Source organism: Gossypium hirsutum, chromosome A10, assembly GCF_007990345.1.
Source record: "Gossypium hirsutum isolate 1008001.06 chromosome A10, Gossypium_hirsutum_v2.1, whole genome shotgun sequence".
NCBI lineage: Eukaryota > Viridiplantae > Streptophyta > Magnoliopsida > Malvales > Malvaceae > Gossypium > Gossypium hirsutum.
This window is the reverse complement of record NC_053433.1, coordinates 23261720-23286054: the sequence shown is the minus strand read 5'-3', so window position 1 is coordinate 23286054 and position 24335 is coordinate 23261720. Positions and strand designations below refer to the sequence as shown.

The following is a 24335-nucleotide window of genomic DNA, read 5'->3' as shown; positions in this document are numbered from 1 at the left end:
CTTGCCTACTCATTTAGGAACTCCAAAAGGACCCTTGTATCTTTTCCAAGTCATATTACGTCCACAAATTTCTAGACTTGGTTGTATGTAACCTACATTTTATGGTTTAGGTAATCATACTATATAACACTAGAGTAATGTATGAGATGTACCTTCCTTAATGCATTTTGTCTATTTGACCACCCATGTTGCACCAACAATTCTTTACCCATAAAGTTTGATGCAAAATCCACCTCTCTCATAAGTGGTAGTTCCACTAGTAACTTAATAGACTTCATATTAGTAAAGGACTATTGCATATCTAGCACTACTAAAGGGGTCTCATCAACGTTCAAAATTGCCAAGTTTATGTTTTTGTCACTATGAACACGTTTGGCTAGTTGGATTGCAGGTAACATCTTGGTTCTTGTAATGCCTCAAAAATTTTGATTTGATATTTCACACTATTTCAAGATCGGATATAGTGAAATTCTGAGAAAATTTCAAAATGAGTCAAATTGAGGATTCTTATGAAAGAAAAATTGATTTCAAAGAAGAAAAGAAATGAAAAGAATTATGGAGGTGAGCATGTGGCAAAACGAATTAAATTACAAATTCTAAAAAGTTGGAGGATTAAAATGCAATTTGACCAAAATGGGCAATGTGAGTTATTATTATTTTTATTAATGCAATGTGAGATATTATTGGTTATTTGGCAAGGGAACTACTTGGAACATATATTTGTGTGATAAAAATCTCTCTTGGATCAAATTGAAAATACTAAAAAGTTTAGGGTTTAAATAATAATTTCACATTTTTACTGAGAAAATAGAAAAAAAGTGTGGTTTTCAGCTCCCAAGGACTTATATTAAAGGTTAAGATTGATTTATGGGATCCGAGTTCGATAAATCTCTATGTGTAGTGAAGAAAGTAATTAAAAGGTGAAAAAAAAGGCAAAATGATAATTTTACCACATAAGGGCATTTTGGTCACTTTTTAAGATTTAAATGTTGGAAATATTATTTTTTATGAGATATTTGATATGCATAATTAATTTGGACTGTTGGATGTGATTTTCGTGAGGAGATTAAAAGTGGACTGCACATTTTAATTGAGGTTTGATCAAATTTTGACTTGGATATTTTTATTAGTGTTTTTTTAATGCAAACTGGTAGGCTTTATTGAGAGAGAAAGATGATAAAAACAGTCATACCATGTTCCAAGAAACACCTTGGGAAATTAAAGAAAAACAAAGACTAGAAAAACAAATCCTTTCCTCTTCTATACGCCAAGGACATCTCTATGTTAGTAAATATATCTTATAACACCAAGAGGAAACAATAACTAGGCTTAAGTCTGAGAAAAATACACTTGCAACAGCCCGATTTAGACCCTATTCGGAACAGTGGTTTTGGGACCAAAAATTCGAGTCAAAAAAATATTTTTATATTATTTTCTGTACTTATGATATGTGAATTGATATGTGTGAAATTTTCATAATTTAATTTTACTGTTTGTGTGCTTAATTTGATAAAAAGGACCTAATTGTAGAAAATGAAAAGTTATGTGATACATGATTAAGTGCCGAATTACTATGTCTTTTTCTATGTGGGGTCCTTATGATGCAATTATACCATTGAATTAATGCATGGACATATTTGGTCATGAGTTAGTGGATTTTAAATGATATTAGTAAGGTTAAAAATGGTATTTGATTATTAAGTTAATGTATTAATTAAAGCAAAACAAAATGTGGCCATTAGTTCATCTTTTCTAATCGACTGAAAGAAAGAAAACAAGAGTTTTGATCTTCCTTATATTCGGCATTCATTTTGGTTAATTGAGGTATGATTTTTGATTGATTTTTGATGATTTTTACGTTTTTGAGACAGTTGCTTAGTAATCATTCAAGCTCATGCCTCAATTTCTGAATTTGATTATGATTTTAAGATGTTCCATTGTTGATAATGTGAGTTTTATGAAGTTTGATGATATAAAATGAAAGATATGTGTTAGATTACTATGTTTTGTATTGGGATTTTTAATGAATTTGAGTATTTTGGGATAAATTTTGAAAATGAGAAATTGAGGGGCTAAAATGTGAAATAAATGAAATATATGGACTTATATGAGGTAAGGGAAAATTCGGCTAAGCATGTGTATATAGAAATTTTGTATATTTTGTGATTTTTGTGATTAAGGACTAAAGTGTGAAAATGTGAAAATATGATGGCTAATTTTAAAATTCCCTAATTATATGTTTTTGGATTGAATTGAATGATTTGGTGAATAAAGGAGTTAAATTTGAATGTGTATAGATCAAGAACTAAAGAAAACAAAATTAGATCTGGGAAAGTCGAAAGCAGTTGAATAGCCGTTCGTTTCTGTTCATTCCCGTACGAGGTAAGTTTATATACAAATAAATGTGTTTGAATTGATTTATTCATGCCTATATGATATTGAATTGTGATGAGTGGTTATAGAAGCTAAATATGTGATATTGAGAAAGTTTCAATAATGTGATGACGTCTGAAAGCCCCGTACGAACCATGGGAATAGTTAGGATACATATGTCATGACATAGGATTTCGCCATGTGATTTTGTGTAAGACCACGTCTGGGACGTTGGCATCAATTTGATATTTACATGTAAGACCATGTCTAGGACATCAACATCATATTTAGGATAGTGGCATCGATATTTGATTACATGTAAGACCACATATGGGACGTTGGCATTGTACGAGTTTTTCGAGTTATCCGCGTATCCTATTTGATTCCGTACGGTTCAATGGGCATTCCAAGAAACGAATAACCATGTGAATGTATATCTGATTCAGGCACGTATGAATTGTATATGGAATTTGGAAATGAAAGGTGAGTATGAATATGATCTTTTGATATGTGAACTACATGGAAATGTGATGTATTTACAAGTAATTGATTATGAACAATTGAGCTAAATGAGAAATATGAACTTGATATAGTGTTATGCCATGATTCATATGAATGAATTGGTTGATAATTGTGATATATGATAAGTTTATTTGTATATGGCTTACTAAGCTTTTGAAAGCTTTCTTTGTGTGTGTTTGCATTGTTTTATAGATTATCGAAACTACCGGAAGCTCGGGGATCATTGAGGATCATCACCACACTATCGAACTCTATTTTGGTACCTTTTGAAAATGTGAATATTGAAGTATGGCATGTATGGGCTAGAAGTATTTGAATACGATTTGTGAAGTGTATTTCAGGCCATGTGATATGGCTAGATTAAAGTTGCTATTTGGTTTGGCTTTTGGTATATAAGTTGTGCTAAGAAATGGTATGTTTTGAAGTGCATAATTGACCTAGTGAGAAATGGTCAATTTGGTAAGTTAGTTATTTGAATTAGTTATGGAGTGGAATGATTTTGATATGAAAAATGGATGTGAAAAATTGGGATAATGACATGTATGAATGAATGAGTTTGGTATGTGATTTTGATATGTTTTGGTTTGAATGATAAGGATGATATTGATTGGTGATTATATGACATGAATGATGTATGTTTTGTGATTGAAATTGGTTGAAATTATGATGCAATTGTGCTTTGATTTTGGACTTGTAGGGATGACCATTAAGGGTGGCAAATTGGCTTTTCAAATGGCCTATTTTTGTCCACACAAGTAAAGACGTGTCCGTGTGTCTCAGCCGTGTGCGACACACGGTCATGTTACATAGTCTGTGTCCTCTAGGGTAGTCCTACAATTTAAAGTCAATCTCGAGCACAGCCTAGGCACACGGGCGTGTGGTTCGCCATGTGACCCAAGTTAGTTTTGACCACAGCCAACACACACGGGCATGTCTCCGGCCATGTGGATAAGTCAGTATGTATGCCCTGTTTTGCCACGGCTTGCTCACACGGGCATGTGATATTTGAAATGTTGAAAATTTTTCAAAGTTTCTGAAATTTTATATGTTATCAACTTAGTTAATGCATGATTAAATCCTTGTATGCTTGATTGAAGTACATATTGAATGTGATAGAATGATATTGATTGAGATAAGATGTTATCAGATAAATAATTGTTTTGAATTGAGTATTAAGTCCGGTAATGCCTCTTAACCTATTCCAGCGACAGTTACGGGTTAGGGGTGTTACAAAACTTCTGCAGAGAAAAAGAAGACTTTTTTGCTTCTAGAAATGCCTATAACTGGAAACTTATCTGAGATGATGAAGGTATTGTCACTCTACCTCTACCATCTCTTGAATCACTGTCAGGGCTTCTTTAATCCACCAGACATCCCATTTACAACAAAATCCTTCCTTGGCAAGCAAGTGGGCTGCTGGATTCACCCCTCTTGATATGTTGGAACTTGATTATTTCAAAATCCATAGAGAATTATTTCGCGTCCTAAATAATATTACTAATTATCAATCTGTCAATTCATGTTGCCTCTAGCTTCTTTATCATTAATGAGGAATCACCTTCTATTTACACGAACTGGAAACCCATATATTAAGAAAATCTAATTGCCAGGGTGCTAGCTAAGGCTTCTGCTATTAAAGCATCAGGTATATAAGGGTTCCATAGACAAGCTACTCCCATGATAAGTCCATCACTATTCCTTATAACAATGAATATACTTGATGCTTCTAGATCCTTGTAGAAACCTACATTGAAGTTTACGCAAACAGAAGGTTCTAGAGAAGGTCGCTACCACACTGGCTCCTATGGCGTATGGTGTAAATTATGCTCTATCAATGTTTCTAATTCTCTGGTATAGTGATTTGCCATAATTTGATACGTCAAATTAGATTTTTCATTGCACTTAAGGATTCTCAAGCAATTTAAGTTTCTTTTATATGTTTTTTTGTCAATTTTTAGATTTTTTGTTAAGAATTTTTTTTTAGTTTTTAGCCATTTTTGAGACCCTCATGCAATTCAAGCAATCGGAATAATTTAATCACTTGGATTTATAAACCCATGGGTTGCGAAACCCTAATCAACATATCATCAACAATCACCTAAGTCTGAGTGTTAATGAACCTATGCTTTGATACCACCAAATGTAACACCTTATACCTGTCCGGTTCACCGAGCCCGATAACAGGTTACTACACCACCGTCTTACATTTCATACAACATAAGTTGACATATTATTAAATATACATCCTTTTGTTTCCTTTATTATTATAACATTTATATGAAACTTAGGTCATTCACACTCTAAGGAAGTTGAATCATGCTAAACATTTATTGAATAATCATAAGGCAAGCACTAAACATGTATTAAGACCATTTAGCAAAATTTCCCAAAACTGTTACGTAGGTATTAATATTTGTAGAATGGTATCGATAATTCTCTCAAGTGGTATTGATACCGCTTGGAAAATTGATACCAAATTAACTTACTATTTCTCATCTTAAAAACTTAACTTTTGAAAAATATCAGTACCATTGAAAAAGTATCGATAATTTTACCCCGAGTATCAATCCTCGTGGCAAAATATCGATACCAGCTAGCAAAATTGGCTTCCTGCACTTTGAAAATTGTAGAGATATCATTTTTAAAACCAGAACATCGATTCCTATATTCCAGACCTTAAAAACATAGCATATATCATCACTTAGATCATTCTAATAGGTTCTAAACATTATGCATCAATTGTCTCATAAAATAAACATTGAAATGTCTCAAATAACAGTCCCAAACACCATATTTAAAGTCCACAAAGTTTCTAAGCACAATAGGCATGCAAACAACCAAAAATCATAGCAAAATCAATATAACATCTACCACATTACCTTTTGTTCCCAAAACACAAATAAATAAAAGAACACCTACTAATAGCAACTAAAGTTTCTGGCTTGGATCACCCCTCGAGACCACACCATTCACACCGACACTATTTATTTGCAATTGTTATAAAGGAGTGGGTGAGCCTAACAAGGTTAGTGAATGCTTAGAGCAACCACTACGCAGCCATTATGCATCAACTAAGTAGACATTAACCACATGATTATTTAAGCATATATCATTGTACATATAAAACACATTTAATCACATTCAGTTATATTTTATATGATAGTTTGGCTCTTAAGGTTATGAAATAATGTGGACTCTATCACCACATATTGGATACACGGATCTCCAACACAGCAAGATGACTCATGGAGTCGAACATGTCCCGTAAGTGAAGTGTATAGCTAACACTCTCCAATACACTGTAGCACCTCTAACCAGTATCCATCACCAAAATAGGGTTACAAAACATTACCGAATTTACAAATCAGATAGACAGAAATTTCAACTTTTTTTTAATTTAGCATTCATGTCAAAAACCAATCGAAAACATACATAATGTCCCTACTATAAGCTTTTGAGGACTAAAATATAACTTAGAATCAAATCGGGACTAAATTGGAATTTCAGAGAATTTTTTCGAAACTTAATAAAATTTTCAAATCTGTAGGGGTCACACGGCTGTGTGACTCACACAGCCAAGAGACATGCCTGTGTCTTAGGTCGTATGCGCATTCAATATAGGGACATACGGCCGTGTCTTAACCTGTGTCCGTACCCGTGTAACTCTCTAACTTGTGCCACACGGCCAAGCCACACGCCCGTGTGCTAGGCTATGTGAGCATACTGGCTTACTCTTTTAAAAGATACAGGGGACACACGGCTGTGTCACCTGGCTGTGTGTCACACATGGCTAAGACATACGTTTGTGTCTCTGCTCGTGTGGACGAAAATAGGCTATTTTCCAACCCATATTTCTCACCTTATTTGCTACCAACCTAAACACCACAATTTGCATATAACCAAGTCATAAATAGGCATCCAAAACCAACCAAATTCAAGCTTAAAACATGTAATATTATCACATACAACCAATATGCTCTTAGACACCTCAAATGACAACTTATAACATGTAAATCTAAACATTCAATTTATCCAATTGTTTGACTAACTTATATGTATATTTGTATCAAAATTTGCCATGTAGGTCACTTATCAAGCTCAACCATTTGGTACCCAAAATACCAATTCAAAAAATAAATCATTTACATGATAACCATATATCAAACATGATAAGGCCATTTACATATATACATAACAAAATATACCAAAACACAAGCTAATCCAAATAGCTAAAAACATATCAAAACATGTGGGCTATCATTAGGAAAAATAACCTATACATGCCATTATAACCAAAATTAGATAACCAAAAATACTAAAAGAGCTGATAGATAGTGTTATATAGTTCCGCCAAACTTTCAACCCAAACGAGATTCCAAACCACTATAAAACACAGAAAATAATACAGAGTAATCATTTAAGCTTAGTAAGTTCATATAACAAAGAATTTAACTTACCATTTAACCATAATTTACATAAGTAACCCAAAGCATATCACAATTCAATTTGGCCAAAAGCCTAACACATATTCATCAACCAAGCTAGCCATGTAATTCATATAAAAACCGAGAATCATGTATAAGTTCAACAATTATTTAAATTCCATATACATGTAACATCTATACCATGTATTCGTATATCATATATAAACCATTTTCATGTAATTCATGTAAATGCCTGAACTAGTTCGTATCGAACTCGTATAAACTCGTAATAGAACTGTGTCCATTGAACCACTTAGAATATCGTTAGATACGCAGATAGTACACACGAGGAGTACTAAACTATAATCTGTCAATTCCTGTACATGTATGCTAATACGAGCTATAAACAATAACCTCCTCCGAGTTGAATAACGGTAAGCTCATACAAGCTAAGTATCGATAAGCTCCTAAGAGCTAAAATCTGTAACCCTAATGACATATCATTTGTAACCTACGAATTCCTAAAGTTCAAACAGGGCTCGGTAATCATTGTACATCGTCAGATATGCAATCGATATTCATATATGATGATAATACAATTAAGACACATTTAATTCAATCAAATCCTATAATTACATAATTTAATTACACGAACTTACCTCGACAAGTTTACGTAGACTCGAAGGCGATTAATCCAATATTTTCTCTTTGCCTCTATCTAAGTCCGTACGAGGTCTAACCAGATCTATACGAATGAATTCAACTCAATTCAATACATATTTTGGAAAAATTTCCATTTCCCCTGTACTTTTAATCCTTTGCAATTTAGTCCGTAGGCTCGGAAAATGAAATTCATTCAATTTTGTCCCTACCCAAGCCTAGCCAAATTTTAAACATGCTTATAGCAACCCATATATTTCACAATTTCACACCTTTACCACACAATTTATCACATTTCTCAATTTAATCCCTAATTGATAATTTCATCAAAAATTCTTTTACAAAAGTTGTTTATCTAACAACGATCTCGAAAACATAGAAATTAACAAAAACTGAACAAAAATTACTCACCATGCAAAGGAATTAGTCTAACTGAAATTTTCAAGCTTCCATGGATTTCCACTCTTTTAATTCTAGGTTGAAAAAGATGATAGAAAATGATGATATATTTGTTTTGTTTTAATTTATCATTTATTACCTATTTCTCAAATTAACCTTTAAAACATTTAATAATTATACTAATGCTAAGCCATGTACATACACTATCTCTTTAATGGTCTAATTACCATATAAGGATCTCTACTATAAAATACTATAACTATTAGACACCTTTAGCTATTAGAACACGACTTTTGCACTTTACGCAATTTAGTCCTTTTAATCGAATTGAACATATAAACAGTAAAATTTCTTAACGAAATTTTTATACAGTAATACTATCATGCTTAGATCATAAAATAATATTAAAATAAATTTTTTGGTCTCGTATTTGTGGTCTCAAAACTAATATTTCAATTTTACTAAAAACGAGTTGTTATGACTCTCCCCCTAAAGAGATTTTCGTCATCAAAAACCTTACCAGAAAAGAGGTTTGAATATTGGATTTTCATAGCTTCCTCGGGTTCCCAGGTGGCTTCCTCTAATCCGTGTCGTTGCCAGAGAACTTTTACTAAAGCTATGTTATTATTTCTCAATTCTTTTACTTCTCGTGCTAGAATTATGATCGGTTATTCACTGTATGTCATATCAGGCTAAATCTCAACATCCGTTGCAGAGATAACATGTGAAGGGTTAGACCGATGCTGTCGTAACATAGATATGTGAAAGACATTCTGAATTCTCTCAAGATCTGACAGTAAATCTAATCGGTACGCAACAGGTCTGATTCTTTCAATAATCTCATATGGTCTGATAAATCGCGGACTCAACTTTCCTTTGCGACCAAATTGAAGAATTTTCTTCCAGGGCGATACTTTCAAAAATACTCTATCGTTGACTTGGAATTATATATGTTTACGTTTAAGATCCACATATGATTTCTGACGATCTGAAGCTGTTTTGAGACTAGCTCGAATCACTTTCACTTTTTCATCTGTCTCACGAATTAAATCAACCCCGTGTATCTTTTTCTCACTGAGCTCAATCCTGTATAACAGAGTTTGAAATTTACGACCATATAAAGCTTCATACGGTGCCATTTTTATGCTTGACTAAAAACTATTATTATACACAAATTCAACTAATGATAAATATTTTTCCCAATTGCCATCGAAATCTAAAACACAATAACGAAGCATATCTTTGAGGATCTGCATCACTCTCTCGGACTGACCATCAGTCTGAGGGTGAAATGCAGTGCTAAAATTCAACCGAGTACCCAGAGCTTCCTATAAATTTTTCCAGAATCGCGATGTAAACCTTGGATCTCTATCCGAAATAATGGAGATTGGCACTCCGTGTAATCTGACAATCTCAAAAACATATAACTCAGCTAATCTGTCAAGTGAGAAGTCTGTACGTACCAGAATAAAATGTGCAGATTTCATCAAATGATCAACAATAACCTAGATATCATCTTTCTTGTTCGGAGATAGAGGTAACCTTAACTCTATCCCATTTCCACTCCGGTATAATCACTAGCTGTAACAGTCCTGAAGGTACTTGATGTTCAACTTTAACCTGCTGACATATCAAACATCTGGATGCAAAGTCAGAAATCTCGCGTTTCATTCCCGGCCACCAATACATCTGTCTCAAATCACTGTATATTTTATTACTCCCTGGATGAACAGACAAGCTACCACTATGAGCGTCATGCAAAATTTTCAGTATAAGCTTTGGATTCTTCGGTACACAAACTCTACCTTTGAATAAAAAACAATCATCGGGTCCTATCTGAAATTCTGAATCAGAAGTTGACTCACACTGTACTCGTTTAGCTCATAATTCATTATCACATTTCTGAGCTTTGTAAATCTGCTGTAGAAACATCAGTTTAGCGTTTAACTCAGCTAGGATCGAGTCATCATCAGACAATGATAATAGTGTATTCATCTCTCACAAAGTAAACAAAGATTTTCTATTCAAAGCATCCGCAACTACATTTACTTTTCTCGGATGATAATAAATAACTAACTCATATTCTTTTAACAGTTTGAGCCATTTACACTATCTCAGATTCAGATCTTTCTGTGACATCAGATACTTTAAACTCTTGTGATCGGTAAATATGTGACATTTTCACTGAACAAATGGTGTCACCAAATTTTCAACGCGAACACAATAGCAGCCAATTCTAAGTCGTGTGTTGAATAGTTTTTCTCGTGCGGCTTTAACTGTCTGAAAGCATAAGCTATCACTTTTCCTTTTTGCATTAAAATACAACCCAAACCATTCAATGATGCATCACTGAAAATCACAAATTCTTTACCCGACTTAGGCTGAACTAAAACTGGTGCTTGTAACACCCCTTACCCGTATCCGATGCCGGAACAGGGTTCGAAGCGTTACCAGACTTAAACATAAATTTTCATATAAAACCAGGTCATAAAATTTTGTCCCAATTTAAAACTTTTCAAACTGTTCGGGACTAAACCAAGAACTTTCAGAACCTTTTAAACACTTAGAAAATTTTCTTATTTTGGAGAGTCATACGCCCATGTGGGTAGGCCGTGTGGCTCGGGACACGCTCGTGTCATCAGCCCGTGTAACTCTCTGACTATGACGCAATCAACAAAATATGGTCACATGGCCGAGTTACATGCCCGTGTGCTTAGACTGTGTGGTGAATTAAATTCCAAAAATTAAGTGCAGACTCCACACGGCCTGGGCACACGCCCATGTCCTAAGGCCATGTCCTTCACATGACTGAGACAAATAGACGTGTCTCTGCCCGTGTGTTTACTACTGGGCATTCTGTTTTGCATAATTAGGGTGTAGGGGACACACAACCGAATCACAAGCCCATGGGGCAGACCGTGTGTCACACACGGCCAAGACACATGCCTGTGTGTCTAACCATGTAGACAATTTCTAGGCTATTTTCCAAGCCATTTACCACCCTTAAACACTAACACATTTACACTCACTTCATGGCATGCAACATGGCACATTTGATTACTCAAACATTCACATTCATGATTAAACTATGACTTAGTAAAGTTAACATGTCACCCATTCAAATTATCATACTTTCATATGGCATTCCACACCAATTTCATGTTTATTTATCATCTTTACCAACCTCCCTTCAAGTTACACATTTTCATCATATTTATTGCATACTTATTAACCATATCTCATTCACCAAACGTACATGCCATCCATCACACTCATCAACCACAATCAACCATAACCATATTAAAGCATCGACACATTTGCATGCATGCATTGATGAATAGGGTTACAACCCAAAATAATCAATATGAGCCACCTCTCATAGCCATATACAAAATAATCATGATACCATCATAAGCCAACACATTTGGCTAATCAATATGACACATAACAAAAAGACCAAGACTCTATACATGCCATACTCAAAATGATAAGGCTAGCTATACCCAAATGTTTGATTGATAGTGTGATCGAGTTTCCGACGTTCTCCGGTCCCCGAGTTAGCTGGGCGAAACTATAAGAAAGGAAAGGAAAGGGAGTAAGCATAAAGCTTAGTAAGTTCATATGCAAATAAAATGCAACTTAAACAAACATAAATCATTCATTTAACATAACGAATATAACCTTGCTTTTTATCAAATCTAATGAATTTATTTCTCATATATATATGTATACATGTTCTTACCACAGGCTCATCATATTTCATGTCATTCACATGAGTTCGATGTACATACCTGTGCAACTTGCACATAATAAATTACTCTCTTGTCTTGATGCAATCATTAAGATAGCTCATTGAACTTCTCTTGAACTACTCGTTGAACACTCGGAATACTATCGGACACATTAGAAACTTACACCTAAGTGCCACATATGTAGCCAATCTTACTCCATATCTCAGATCACATGTTGCTCACTTACAAGCTACTCATGGGACTACTCATACAGGCCGTCAGGTACCCGCAACACATGCCAGACTACCTCGCCATTAATAGCATATACGAGACCAGCGCTTGGATGCCAAAACATGTGTCACACATATCACGAACTGTAACACCCCTTACCCGTGTTTGACACCGGAACAGGGTATGAGGTATTACCGGACATAAACATATGCAATCGTATAAAATCAGGTCATGAGTTTGTGTTAAAATTTAAAACTTTTCACATTTCATTTTAAAGTCCCTAATATGGGCCTACGAAGCTCAAATCATGCTTTGGAAACGGTTTGGGACCAAACCGAGAACCTTATAAAACTTTGAGAAATTTCATGAAAAATAAAGGCACACTCCCGTGTGATATTAGGACACGGCCGTATGGCTCGCATGGCCATATCCCTAGCCCGTGCACTAATCTGACTTACCGTGCGAACAAATTTACGTCACACATAGAATATCAATTCTTCATTCAAACTGACTGTCTATACACTCGTGAATGCAAAAAAAAACTATATACACTCGTGAATACACAAAAATTTATTCTTTTAGCTGAGGACATACTTAAATATATATAACTAGAATCACATCCCAACAAATCAGCTCATTTTGATAAAAACGGCTGAGTCAATCTCAACTACCGAATAATACATATCAAAATGCTTATTTCTTCGTGCTATTAAAACATCTCAAGCACACAATCTTTCAAAATTCTCTTATCATGCTAATCAAAGGCATTCACAATCGCATTAGCTCAAAGAAACAAAGACATCTCGATTGAATGCATTGACTTTAATCAACTTACCTGAGAAAGAAATCCATCATACGATTTGAGTTTGTACTTCCATCATTATACTGTTGCCAAAGCCAATTCTTTACATGAAAATTAGAGAAATCCAGATACTTGAGTCACCATATTCCTATGACCAAACCAGAAATACAACCATAATAGACATAATTATCACAAGTCAAAGAACACTACTTCAAGATGAGCCATGGTTGATAATTCATGAAATAAGAGTGATAGGAAATCCCAGATAAAGAAATCCAAGATACGATACCATACAAAAAGTCAAAGAACATAAATCATAGGAAAATAACAAAGATCTTGATGATTCTTTAGAGAAAACCAGTAGAAAAAAAATCTTTACCGGCTCTGGACTTCCATCATAACAGGGATAATATATTTTCCGTATATATAAAACAAAACCATAATCAGTAGAAACATAAGAATAGTCTCACTTTTTTTTTTTGCCATCGACTTCATTCCAACATATTAGAATAGAATTCCAAAGAGATAAAGAAATACAGATCATAAACCAACCGGACCAACAGGGCTTTCGCCTAACATCATAGTTAGCTAGCATTCTCGCAACATAAGAACTCCATCAAAAATTGAACAATCACACACATATCTCTGAGGATAAAAGAATATATAGAATACCCAGAAAAGATCATCATATTCATTTTAACTGTAACTGTCACACAGACAAACATCTTTACTACTCAAAGATCATTTCTCTAACTAATTCTATCATCATGAACCCCATATTATTCCACTCACTAATGAAAACCAATTCGGGAGAAATTTCAACAAACTTATCTTTAGACTTCATACCTAATTGAGTCGATTAGCCAAGACTAACTTTTTCTTTATCCGTGACATTGCATAATTTGTATAATCTTTAAAACATTCTGATATCTTTCCAAAATTGTTTTCACTTTCCAAACTATTCATATCTCTGTATGCATTACTAATTATTTCACCACTAAACTCTTTAGTTTCACACTTATGGACTTATTCCACATGGTTCTCATGAATTTTCATTATAAAGCAACACTGGTAAGGGGGTGAGGTTGTAAAGCCTCTAATTTGACTATCATAAGTACACAAATATGACTTAGCATTCATCACCAACATCACATCATCACAATTACATAATTCAGTTCTAACATACATAGTCATGTTACACGAACTTTTTTTATTATCTTATTCAAACAAGTGAACATAAACACACATTCCGTCAATTTGAGTAAATTTACTTGTTGTATTCACTTAATCAAATATGTTGGGCACATAACATCATATGCATGCCAAAAAAACATGGATGGGCTTATCACTATATAAAATTTCATTTCATTCCACTTTTCACATTTCTTAACTTGTGGTTATCTCATTTCGTACATTAACACATACATCATGAACTTTTATTCATACCTTATTCCAAATTTCGACACATTATAAGCACATTTTAATTATTTCAATATCATTATCAGCATTATCAAAAAATAGCTCGATTGGAAGTCATCTCTGTCTTAACAAGACAATTTCGTCAGAGTCGGGAGATATCACACTATCACCAGTAGTAATATGCAATGTATAGCTAGACTCACATACGCTATGTTAGTCTAAGAATCAACTAAACCATAGCTCTGATACCATTAAATGTAACACCCCTTACCCCTGTTAGACACTAGAACAGGGTATGAGGTATTACCGGACATAAACACATGAAATTGTATAAAATTGGGTCATGAATTTGGGTTCAAATTTAAAAATTTTTACATTTCATCTTAAAGTCCCTAATATTAGCCTATGAAGCCCAAATCATGCTTTGGAAACTGTTCGGGACCAAACCGAGAACTTTAGAAAACTTTAAAAAATTTCATGAAAAACAGGGGCACTCTCCCGTGTGATATTAGGACACGGCCGTGTGGCTCGCATGGCCATGTCCCTAGCCCGTGCACTAATCTAACTTGCAGTTGCAAACAAATTTACGTCACATATAGATATCACCACTCATTCATCCACATATGTAAGCATACACATCCTTGAAATGCATCATCATGGACTTACAATATAGCCAATATACCAACATCAAATGGCCTTACACAACAATGAACTTTCAAATAGCATAGGTCAACATTTTAGGCCAAAACAATTATGACACATACATAAATAAACAAGTCCCCTATACATGCCATGACCTTAAGTATAAGGATAATCAATACCCAATTTGTTAGTTTGATAGTGTGATATGTTCTCCGGCGACTTCTAACCCCAGCTAACTTGAGGACATTATAAACACAGAAAATAAACAGAGTAAGCTATATAGCTTAGTAAGTTGGTATGTAAATAATAAGAAATTTATTAACATGCTTTTACCAATTCTCATAATATGTTCTCAAGATAATACAATCATAATTGCACATAGTTCCACTATTTACTTTTGTTCATCTCAAGCTATCTACTCGATTCACGGTCACTAAATTATTTATATCTTGAGCTATGGAGCTCCAAATTAAGATCCGCTAATTTTCCCTGAAACTAGCCTCACATATCTTTTTACCAAAAAAATTTTAGAATTTTTGGTCTAGCCAATAAGTAAAGTTTATTCTTTAAAGTCTCTCATGTTCTACTATTTGACAGTTTCAGCCCTTCTTCACTAAAAATTAATTATCTCATCATATGAGATTCAGATGATGTTCTTGTTTGTTTCTATTGAAAATATACTAAATAATAGTTTTAAAAATATAAATTCTAACAATAATTATTTTTATACAATTTTTAATGATTTTTCCAAATTCAGAACAAAGGATTTCGAAATCATTCTGACCCTGTCTTGTAAAAATTAAAATATCTCATAATATGAAATTCTTTTGCTTACACCGTTTCTTTTATGTGAAAATAGGCTCAATAAGATTTAATTTCATATCTTATTCAACCTCTAATTCTATTTCCACCATTTTTGGTGATTTTTCAAAGTCACACAATTGCTGCTGTCCAAAACTGTTTTATTACTAAATTTCACTCTTTCATGTTTTCTTCGTAGTAACTTTCATTGTAACACTTACTCCATATCAATCTTACCAAAGTTCGATCACATATCAAGCACATTGCTCATAAGTTTACACACACATACCTGTACTTATTCATCACATAGTCATATTCAATACACCTAGTCATTTCCTGTTGAACACATCGGAATAATAACGGATACTCGGTGGCCTGCACATAGTACCACCCTTGTAGTCAAAGCTACCTTCAATTCACAAAGTGGCCTTCACATAGTACCACACTTGTGACCAAAGCTATCTTTCTTCACAAAGTGGCCTTCACATAGTACCACACTTGTGACCAAGCTATCTCTTCTCAAAGTGGCCTTCACATAGTACCACACTTGAGTCGTTACTGACATGTCACTTGTATCCTATTTTGTTCCTAATGTTCAACCGGGAAATTTCTCACTTTTCGATACTTGTCAATTTCATTCAATATTCAGCCACATTTCATAAAACATAATAAAATGTGATAACATAAGTAAAAACAATGCATTATTTACACACAAACTTACCTTGGTGCAAAATATGACGAATTTGTAATTTAGTCCACAACCTTTTCTTTTCCCCGATCAAGGTCAATTCCTCGTCTTTCTTGATCTATAATAACACATTTAACTCATTTAATACTCACATTATTCAATTTAGTCCAAAAATACACTATGGAAAATTACATTTTTACCCCTTAAGTTTCACATATTTATAATTTTTCCCCTAGGCTCGTTAGATGAAAAGCACTTATTTTTCTAAAATCCTAAGCCTAGCCGATTCATATTCCCTCTTATAGTAGCTCACATTTTTCACTAAATCACATTTTCTACACATAATTTTACAATTTTTACAAATAGGTCCTTTTATGCAATTTCATAAAAAATACCTAGTAAAAGTTGTTTATCACACTCCAAACTTTCATACTCTTCCATAAAACATCAAAAAACATGCATGTAATCCATGGGTAAATTTTTAAACACAAACCCTAGCTCAAAATAATGGTGGAAATAGCTAAACTGAGCAATGAAGATCTCAAAAATGTAAAGAACATTAAAAACGAGGCTAAAACGGACTTTCATTTGAGCTTGGAAGCTTGAAAAACCCTAGCTATGTCTACCTCATGTGAAATTTGGCCAAGGGGTTGAAGATGGACAAAAATTGACTTTTAATTTTATTTTTAATTTATTTTAATTACTAAATGACCAAAATGTCCCTAACTTAAAAATATTCTATTTCACCTATTTCATGTCCATTTTTGTCTAACAAATTAACCAATGTTCTAATTACCATTTAAGGACCTCCAATTTAAAATTTCATAGCAATTAGACACCTTTAGCTTCTAGAATCAAGTTTTGCAATTTTTACGATTTGGTCATTTTGACTAAATTGAGTGCTCAAACGTCAAAATTTTCAAATGAAATTTTCACGAAATCATTCCGTGAAATTGTAGACCATAAAAATATAATAAAAATAAATTTTATTACGTCAGATTTTTGGTCTGGAAACCACTGCTCCGACTAGGCCCAAAATCGGGCTGTTACACGTACTCAGACCACAACTCAATGAGTTTGGATGTCACATATTTCATGAACTTAGACACAACTCAATGAGTTCTGATTACATAATTCCTAGTGACATGTCACTTGTATCCTAAACTATTTCTAAGATTCAAATGGGATTCTTGGATACCACATTTCTTTAGAACTTGCTCGTAACGTCGATTTCAATGCTCATAGAACCAATCACGTACTCATGGAATAATCAAGCATACTCATAATAATAATAACGCATTAAAATTCACTGATATCAAAGCAATAGAAATATGACTTAACATCTCATATGAACTTACCATACATGCAATATTAAAGCGTTTAAAGTATGGTACATGTTGCATTATTTGCAAATGAACTTACCTCAGTACAAAAATGATAGAAACAAGCCTAATCCTCGTAAACCTTGTTCTTCCCCCGATCTAGACCCGAATCATGTTTTTCTTAATCTATAATGCCAAATTTAACTTTCTCAATACACATATTACTGATATCGACTCATAACATATACTTTGGTAAAATTACCTTTTTACCCCTGACTTTTCACTTATTTACACTTTAGTCCCTAGGCTCATAAAATGAAATAAATTTAATTTCTTGGTTATCCAAGTCTATCCGATTCATATTCTATCTCATATTAGCCCATATTTTCCTTTATTTCACATTTCTACTACTCATTTTTACACCTTTGACAAACAAGTCCTTTTTAGGTGTTTTCACTAAAAATCATTTAGCCAAAGATGTTTATCACACATCAAACATTCATATTCCTCCATTAAACATCAAAATACAACCATTTTACACATGGGTCAAATTTCGTGCATGAACCCTAGCTCAAAATAATGGTAGGAATTGATAGATCATGCATCAAGGACTTCAAAAATGAAAAGAATATATAAAACGGGGCTAGGGAGCACTTACAATCAAGCTTGAAAAGTTGAAAACCTTAGCTATGGAACCCTTGTAAAATTAGGCTATGCCTTGAAGAAGATGGACAAGATTTTCACTTCATTTTCCCTTTTTATTCTTTTATTTACCAAATGACAAAAATGCCCTTAAGGCATTTCTTTCAAAATTTTCCTATTCATGCCCATTTTTGTCCAAATTTTTAGAACTTTGTCTAATTGCTATTTAAGGACCTCTAATTAATAATCCAATGTAATTTCATGCTTAAAGCTTCCAGAACACAAGTTTTGCAACTTATTCAATTTAGTCCCTAAAGTCAAATTAGACATCTTAGGCATAGAATTTATTCATGAAAATTTCACACAAGCATGCAATCATATCTTAGACCATCAAATAATCATAAAACAATCATTTCTATTTCAGATTTGTGGTCTCAACCACTGTTCTAACTAGACCCTAATTCGGGGTGTTGCAGTGCTTCGATTAACAATCCATTCAACTGGTTAAAACATTGCTAACATTTATCAGACCATTCAAACTTCACATCTTTTTGTAATAAATGTGTCATTGGTGTAGCTATCATCGATAACCCTTTTACAAACCTCCGGTAATAACCAGCTAATCCCAGAAAACTTCTGACTTCAGATATGTTTCTTGGTGGTTTCAAGTCAACAACTACTGAAATCTTACTCGGATCAACTCTGATGCCTTCAGCTGATACTATGTGTTCCAAAAACCTAACTTTTCGGAGCCAAAACTCGCATTTGCTAAATTTAGCAAACAGTTGTTTATCTTGCAAAGTTTGCAACACAATTCTCAAATGCTCGACATGCTCAGACTCGTCTCAGGAATATATCAGAATATCATCAATAAATACTATAACAAATCTATCTAAATACGATCTGAAGATTCTATTGATTCAAATCCATAAATACTACAAGTGCGTTAGTTAAACCAAACGGCATCACAAGAAATTCATAGTGTCCGTACCTGGTTCTAAATGCAGTTTTTGGCACATTCGAATCTTTGACTCGTAGTTGATAATAGCCAGAATGAAGACCAATCTTCATGAACACCGTGACACCTTTCAATTGTTAAAAAAAATCATTAATACGAGACAGTGGATATTTATTCTTGACTGTAACTTTTTTGAGTTGACGGTAATCAATGCATAATCTCATTGACCAGTTCTTTTTCTTAACAAACAAAACCGATGCACCCCAAGGTGAAAAATTAGGTCAAGCAAAACCCCTATAAATCAACTTTGTTAGAGCCATTTTGTAAGGTGCTATTGATATCGGTGTTGTTCCTGGTACAAGTTTTATAGCAAATTTGACCTCCCTGATCGGCGGTAATCTAGGTAATTCCTCTAGAAACACATCAAAATACTCGCAAACCATTGGCATTAATTCAAGCTTCGATTCAGACACTTTGGTATCCAATACATAAGCAAGGTAGGCATTACAAACTTTTCTCACATATTTTTGTGCTAACATAGTTGATCACAATAGGCAACCCACTTGGATTATTTGATTCATTACGAAGAGACTCACCTTTCTAACATTTTAATACGATAAGCTTTTGTCTACAATTTAAAACAGCATCATGCAGAGTTGGCCGATCCATGCCCAAAATCACATCGAATTTATCAAATGATAATAACATCAAATCAGCCGAAAAACTATATCCTAAGTCATCAAAGGACAATTCTTGCAAACTTTATCAACTAGAACTTACTGACCTAAAAGGTTTGATACTTTAACCATGAATTCAGTGGACTTAATAGGTAAACTCTTACTAGACACCAAATTAGTACAAACATATGAATGGGTCGATCTACGATCGATCAAAGCAGATACATCAAAATTATAGAGAGAAAAAGTACCGGTAATAATATCTCACACAAAAGCATCTTCGCGTGCACGAATAGTATAAGCTCTAGCAAGTTCTCGTGGCTCTGATCTCACAGTAGTGTCTTTCATTACACCATGGCTACCACTCATATTTCTAGGATTACGAGGTGGTCTACCTCTGTAGTAGTATTGCTCGGCCTTATGGTTTGAGCTTTCTTTTTCTCTGGCTTCTTAGGGAAATCTCTAAGATAATGGTCGAAGGAGCCACATCTGAAACATGCTCCACTTTTCATTCGACACTCACCATAATGTAGCTTGTTACAATGCTTGCACTTGGGTCTAGTATTTCTAACACTACCCACACTCGCTATAGAGGTAGTCTAAGGTGTAGGACTGTAGCATCTCGTATCTCTATCTCTATTAGGATGTCCCACAGAAGCAGTAGAACGATAATGATGTTCTTTAGATTTCTGCGATGCCAATTTATGTGACTTGCCCGTCAATCTCTTTATCAAATCTTTAGCTTCAAATTTAGCATTTCTTTTCTCTTTACTCAGTTCTTTAGCTTTTTGTGTCTAATCAACCAGTACAACAAATTCTTTCAACTCAAGGATTCAAACTAATAACTTTATATCTTTATTTAATCCATCTTCAAACCATTTACACATTACAATCTCGATTGGAATTCACTCTTGATCATATTTACTTAATCGAACAAATTCTCGTTCATATTCAGACACTGACATACGACCCTACTTAAGCTCTAGAAATTATTTACATTTTTTATCCAAAAACCTCTAACTAATATATTTCTTATAGAACTTAGATTGAAAGAATTCTGAAGTGATCCTTTCTCTTGGTACTACAGAAGTCAATGTATTCCACCACTGGTAAGTTGAATCTTTTAGTAGAGATACTGCACACTTTACACACTCAATCGGTGAACAGGATAACTCGTCAAAAACCCTAATGGCATTCTCTAACCAGAATTCAGCTCTCTCAGGATCATATTCAGTAGTAGCTCGAAATTCTTTAGCCCCATACTTACGAATCTAATCAACAGGAGCCTTACTAACTCGTATTGGTCCTGTATGTTGAGGAATAATGGAAACAAATTAGGGAACAGGAGGGGGTGGAGGTTGTTGAGTAGCCAGGTTTGTCCATACTAATATGGTAAACCATTCCTTCATCATCTAGAAGAAGGCTTCCTTAGCCTCTCCTCCCTAGCCCTCAGATACGGGCCTAGTACCGCTCGAAGCTACCCCGTGAATAAGGGCTTTGATAAACCGTAACTTATACATATTTTTACCCCATGTTTAACACATTTTATGGATGATTTCCCATTAGAATTGGTGAATTCGATACTCCTAATGCTTTAATTTCATGTTTTATACTTAGGAGAGCATAGGAGAGCGAGAGGAACGAGAAACAGGCCACAAATAGAGAAAAATGGGCCAAAGTATGAATTCAACACGGCCTGGACCTCCTCACACGGGCAGGCCACATAGTCGTGTCAATTTGGAAAATTCGAAGCATGACTCACACGAGCGTGTCCCTACCGAGCCCAAGTTGAGTCCAATTCAGAAAAGGCCAATTTTGAGGGCTTCTAGGCATCCTAAAGCCTATAAATACACCCTAGAGGAGGAAAGCAAGGGGACACACTGAGAGAAAGGAAGGAATTACTCGAAGAAAGCTGATTGATCCATCTCAGAAGCCGGTTTCATCATCAAGATTGAACATCTCCCCTCAACTTCCCTTCAGGAGTTTTGGGTTTTCTTTATGTTTTGTATTCGTTATTCTTCTAAGATGTTTTCCTTTTTAGTTATGAACTAAATCCCCTAAATACCTAAGGGGAATGAAACCTAAGACGAATCTTGTTATTATTTTCTAAATTGTATGATAAATATTTAACTTGTTCTTAATTATGTGTTCTAAATTCTTGTTTTGATATCCCAGGATACTGATTCAAGATAAGCTCTTATTCAGAGGAGGAATAGACCTTGTCTAAGAGTACATTTGTCATAATTAAGCGGAGTTGATTGCGCGTCTAGAGATAGGGTGACAAGATTTTGCCGGATTAGGGTGAAACCTAATAGGGGGATCCATAGATCTAGTTAATGCAACCCTAGAGTGTTAATTAGAGAAAATTCTCAATTATTCAATCTAGGGATTAGACGTTATTATTCTTGAATAGGGATAATAACATAACTTAGGGATCTCTACGGAACAAGTTAAATGAATAAATCGTCTGATTCGGAGCCAGAATAACAAGTACAGTCTAAGTGGTTTAGTTAATTAGTTGTTAAAACAAAAACCGCCTTATTTTTAGGCTAGATAATAAAAAGGCAGTCATTACTAGTACTTTTAGTTCCTTTGGGTTTGATAATCCAGTCTTGCTAAAACTATACTACTGTTCAATAGGTACACTTGCCTACATCGCGATAATAGTTAGTTTCAAGAACGATTAATTTTAAATATATAAAACTTGTCACACAAAATCACGCGATCAAGTTTTTGGCGCCGTTGCCGGGGAACTAAGATATTAGGAACACTCAATTTTTATTACTTTAGCCATTTATTTTCCTTACAATTTAATTTAATTTTAATTTTATTATTTATTAATTTACTTTTTCTTTCTCTTGGCAGGTTTTTATAGTTTATGACTAGAAGAAACCTGTCAGGACCACTACTTTTTGACGAAGAAATCGATCACACAGTTCGCAGAAACCAACGAGAAATAAGGCAAAGCTTAAGATACATAGAGAACGAGCAAGAGGATGATACTCAACCCCCAACCGAAGAGATCGCTGAAAACTGAGACAATCAGCTACCTCCTGCAATTGCGGTTAATCAAAATCTTGCTCCATGCACTATGTATGATTATCCTAAACCTTCTTTAATAGGAACTGAATCGAGCATAGTTAGACCTGCTATAGCTGCAAATACTTTTGAACTAAAACCTAACACTATTCAAATGATACAGCAATTTGTTCAGTTTGATGGTTTGCAGGATGAGGATCCCAACGCTCACTTAGGAAACTTTTTGGAACTATACGATACATTTAAAATTAATGGTGTTTCTGATGATGCCATTCGTCTTCGGTTATTCCTTTTTTCATTGAGGAACAAAGCTAAACAGTGGTTGAACTCGTTACCATGAGGGTCAATTACTACTTGGGAACAAATGACCGAAAAATTTTTACTAAAATATTTTTCGCCAGCTAAATTGCGTAATGATATCTCTTCATTTGTACAGATAGACATAGAAACTCTTTACAATGCATTGGAGAGATACAAGGACTTACTGAGAAGGTGCCCTCACCATGGGTTACCTCTTTGGCTACAGGTTCAAACGTTCCATAATGGCCTGAATCCTTCGACTCGATAAATGGTTGACATAGCTGCTGGCGAAACCATCAATAATAAAACACCTGAAGATGCTTATGAGTTTATAGAGGAGATGCCACTGAATAACTATCAGTGGCAAGTCATGAGGACAAAACCAATGAAAACAACCGGCGTTTATAACGTCGATTTGATTACTATGCTGTCAAACCAGGTAGAACTTCTAAATAAAAAGATTGATGGTTTTCTTAGTTCTTCACAAGTTCACTCAGTAATGCAGTGTGAAGCAAGTGGAGGTGGATCAAACAATTCGGAATACCAACCTTATGGCCACGACGTGGATAATGAGCAGTTAAATTACATGGGTAATAATCCCTGATCTCAAAACAATCCATATAGTAACACTTACAATGCAAGTTGGAGGAACCACCCAAATTTCTCGTGGGGCGGTCAAGGAAATCAAAGACCACAACATCCTCC

At 34.3% G+C, this 24335-nt stretch overlaps 1 non-coding gene across 1 annotated transcript; it reads right to left on the bottom strand.

Annotated features, from left to right (window-relative positions):
- Positions 1 to 23733: 23733 nt before the first annotated feature.
- LOC121209275 (small nucleolar RNA R71) lies at positions 23734 to 23840 on the bottom strand. Its single transcript, XR_005904390.1, has one exon. It is a non-coding gene; the product is annotated as a small nucleolar RNA R71 (small nucleolar RNA).
- Between the last annotated feature and the right edge of the window lie 495 nt (positions 23841 to 24335).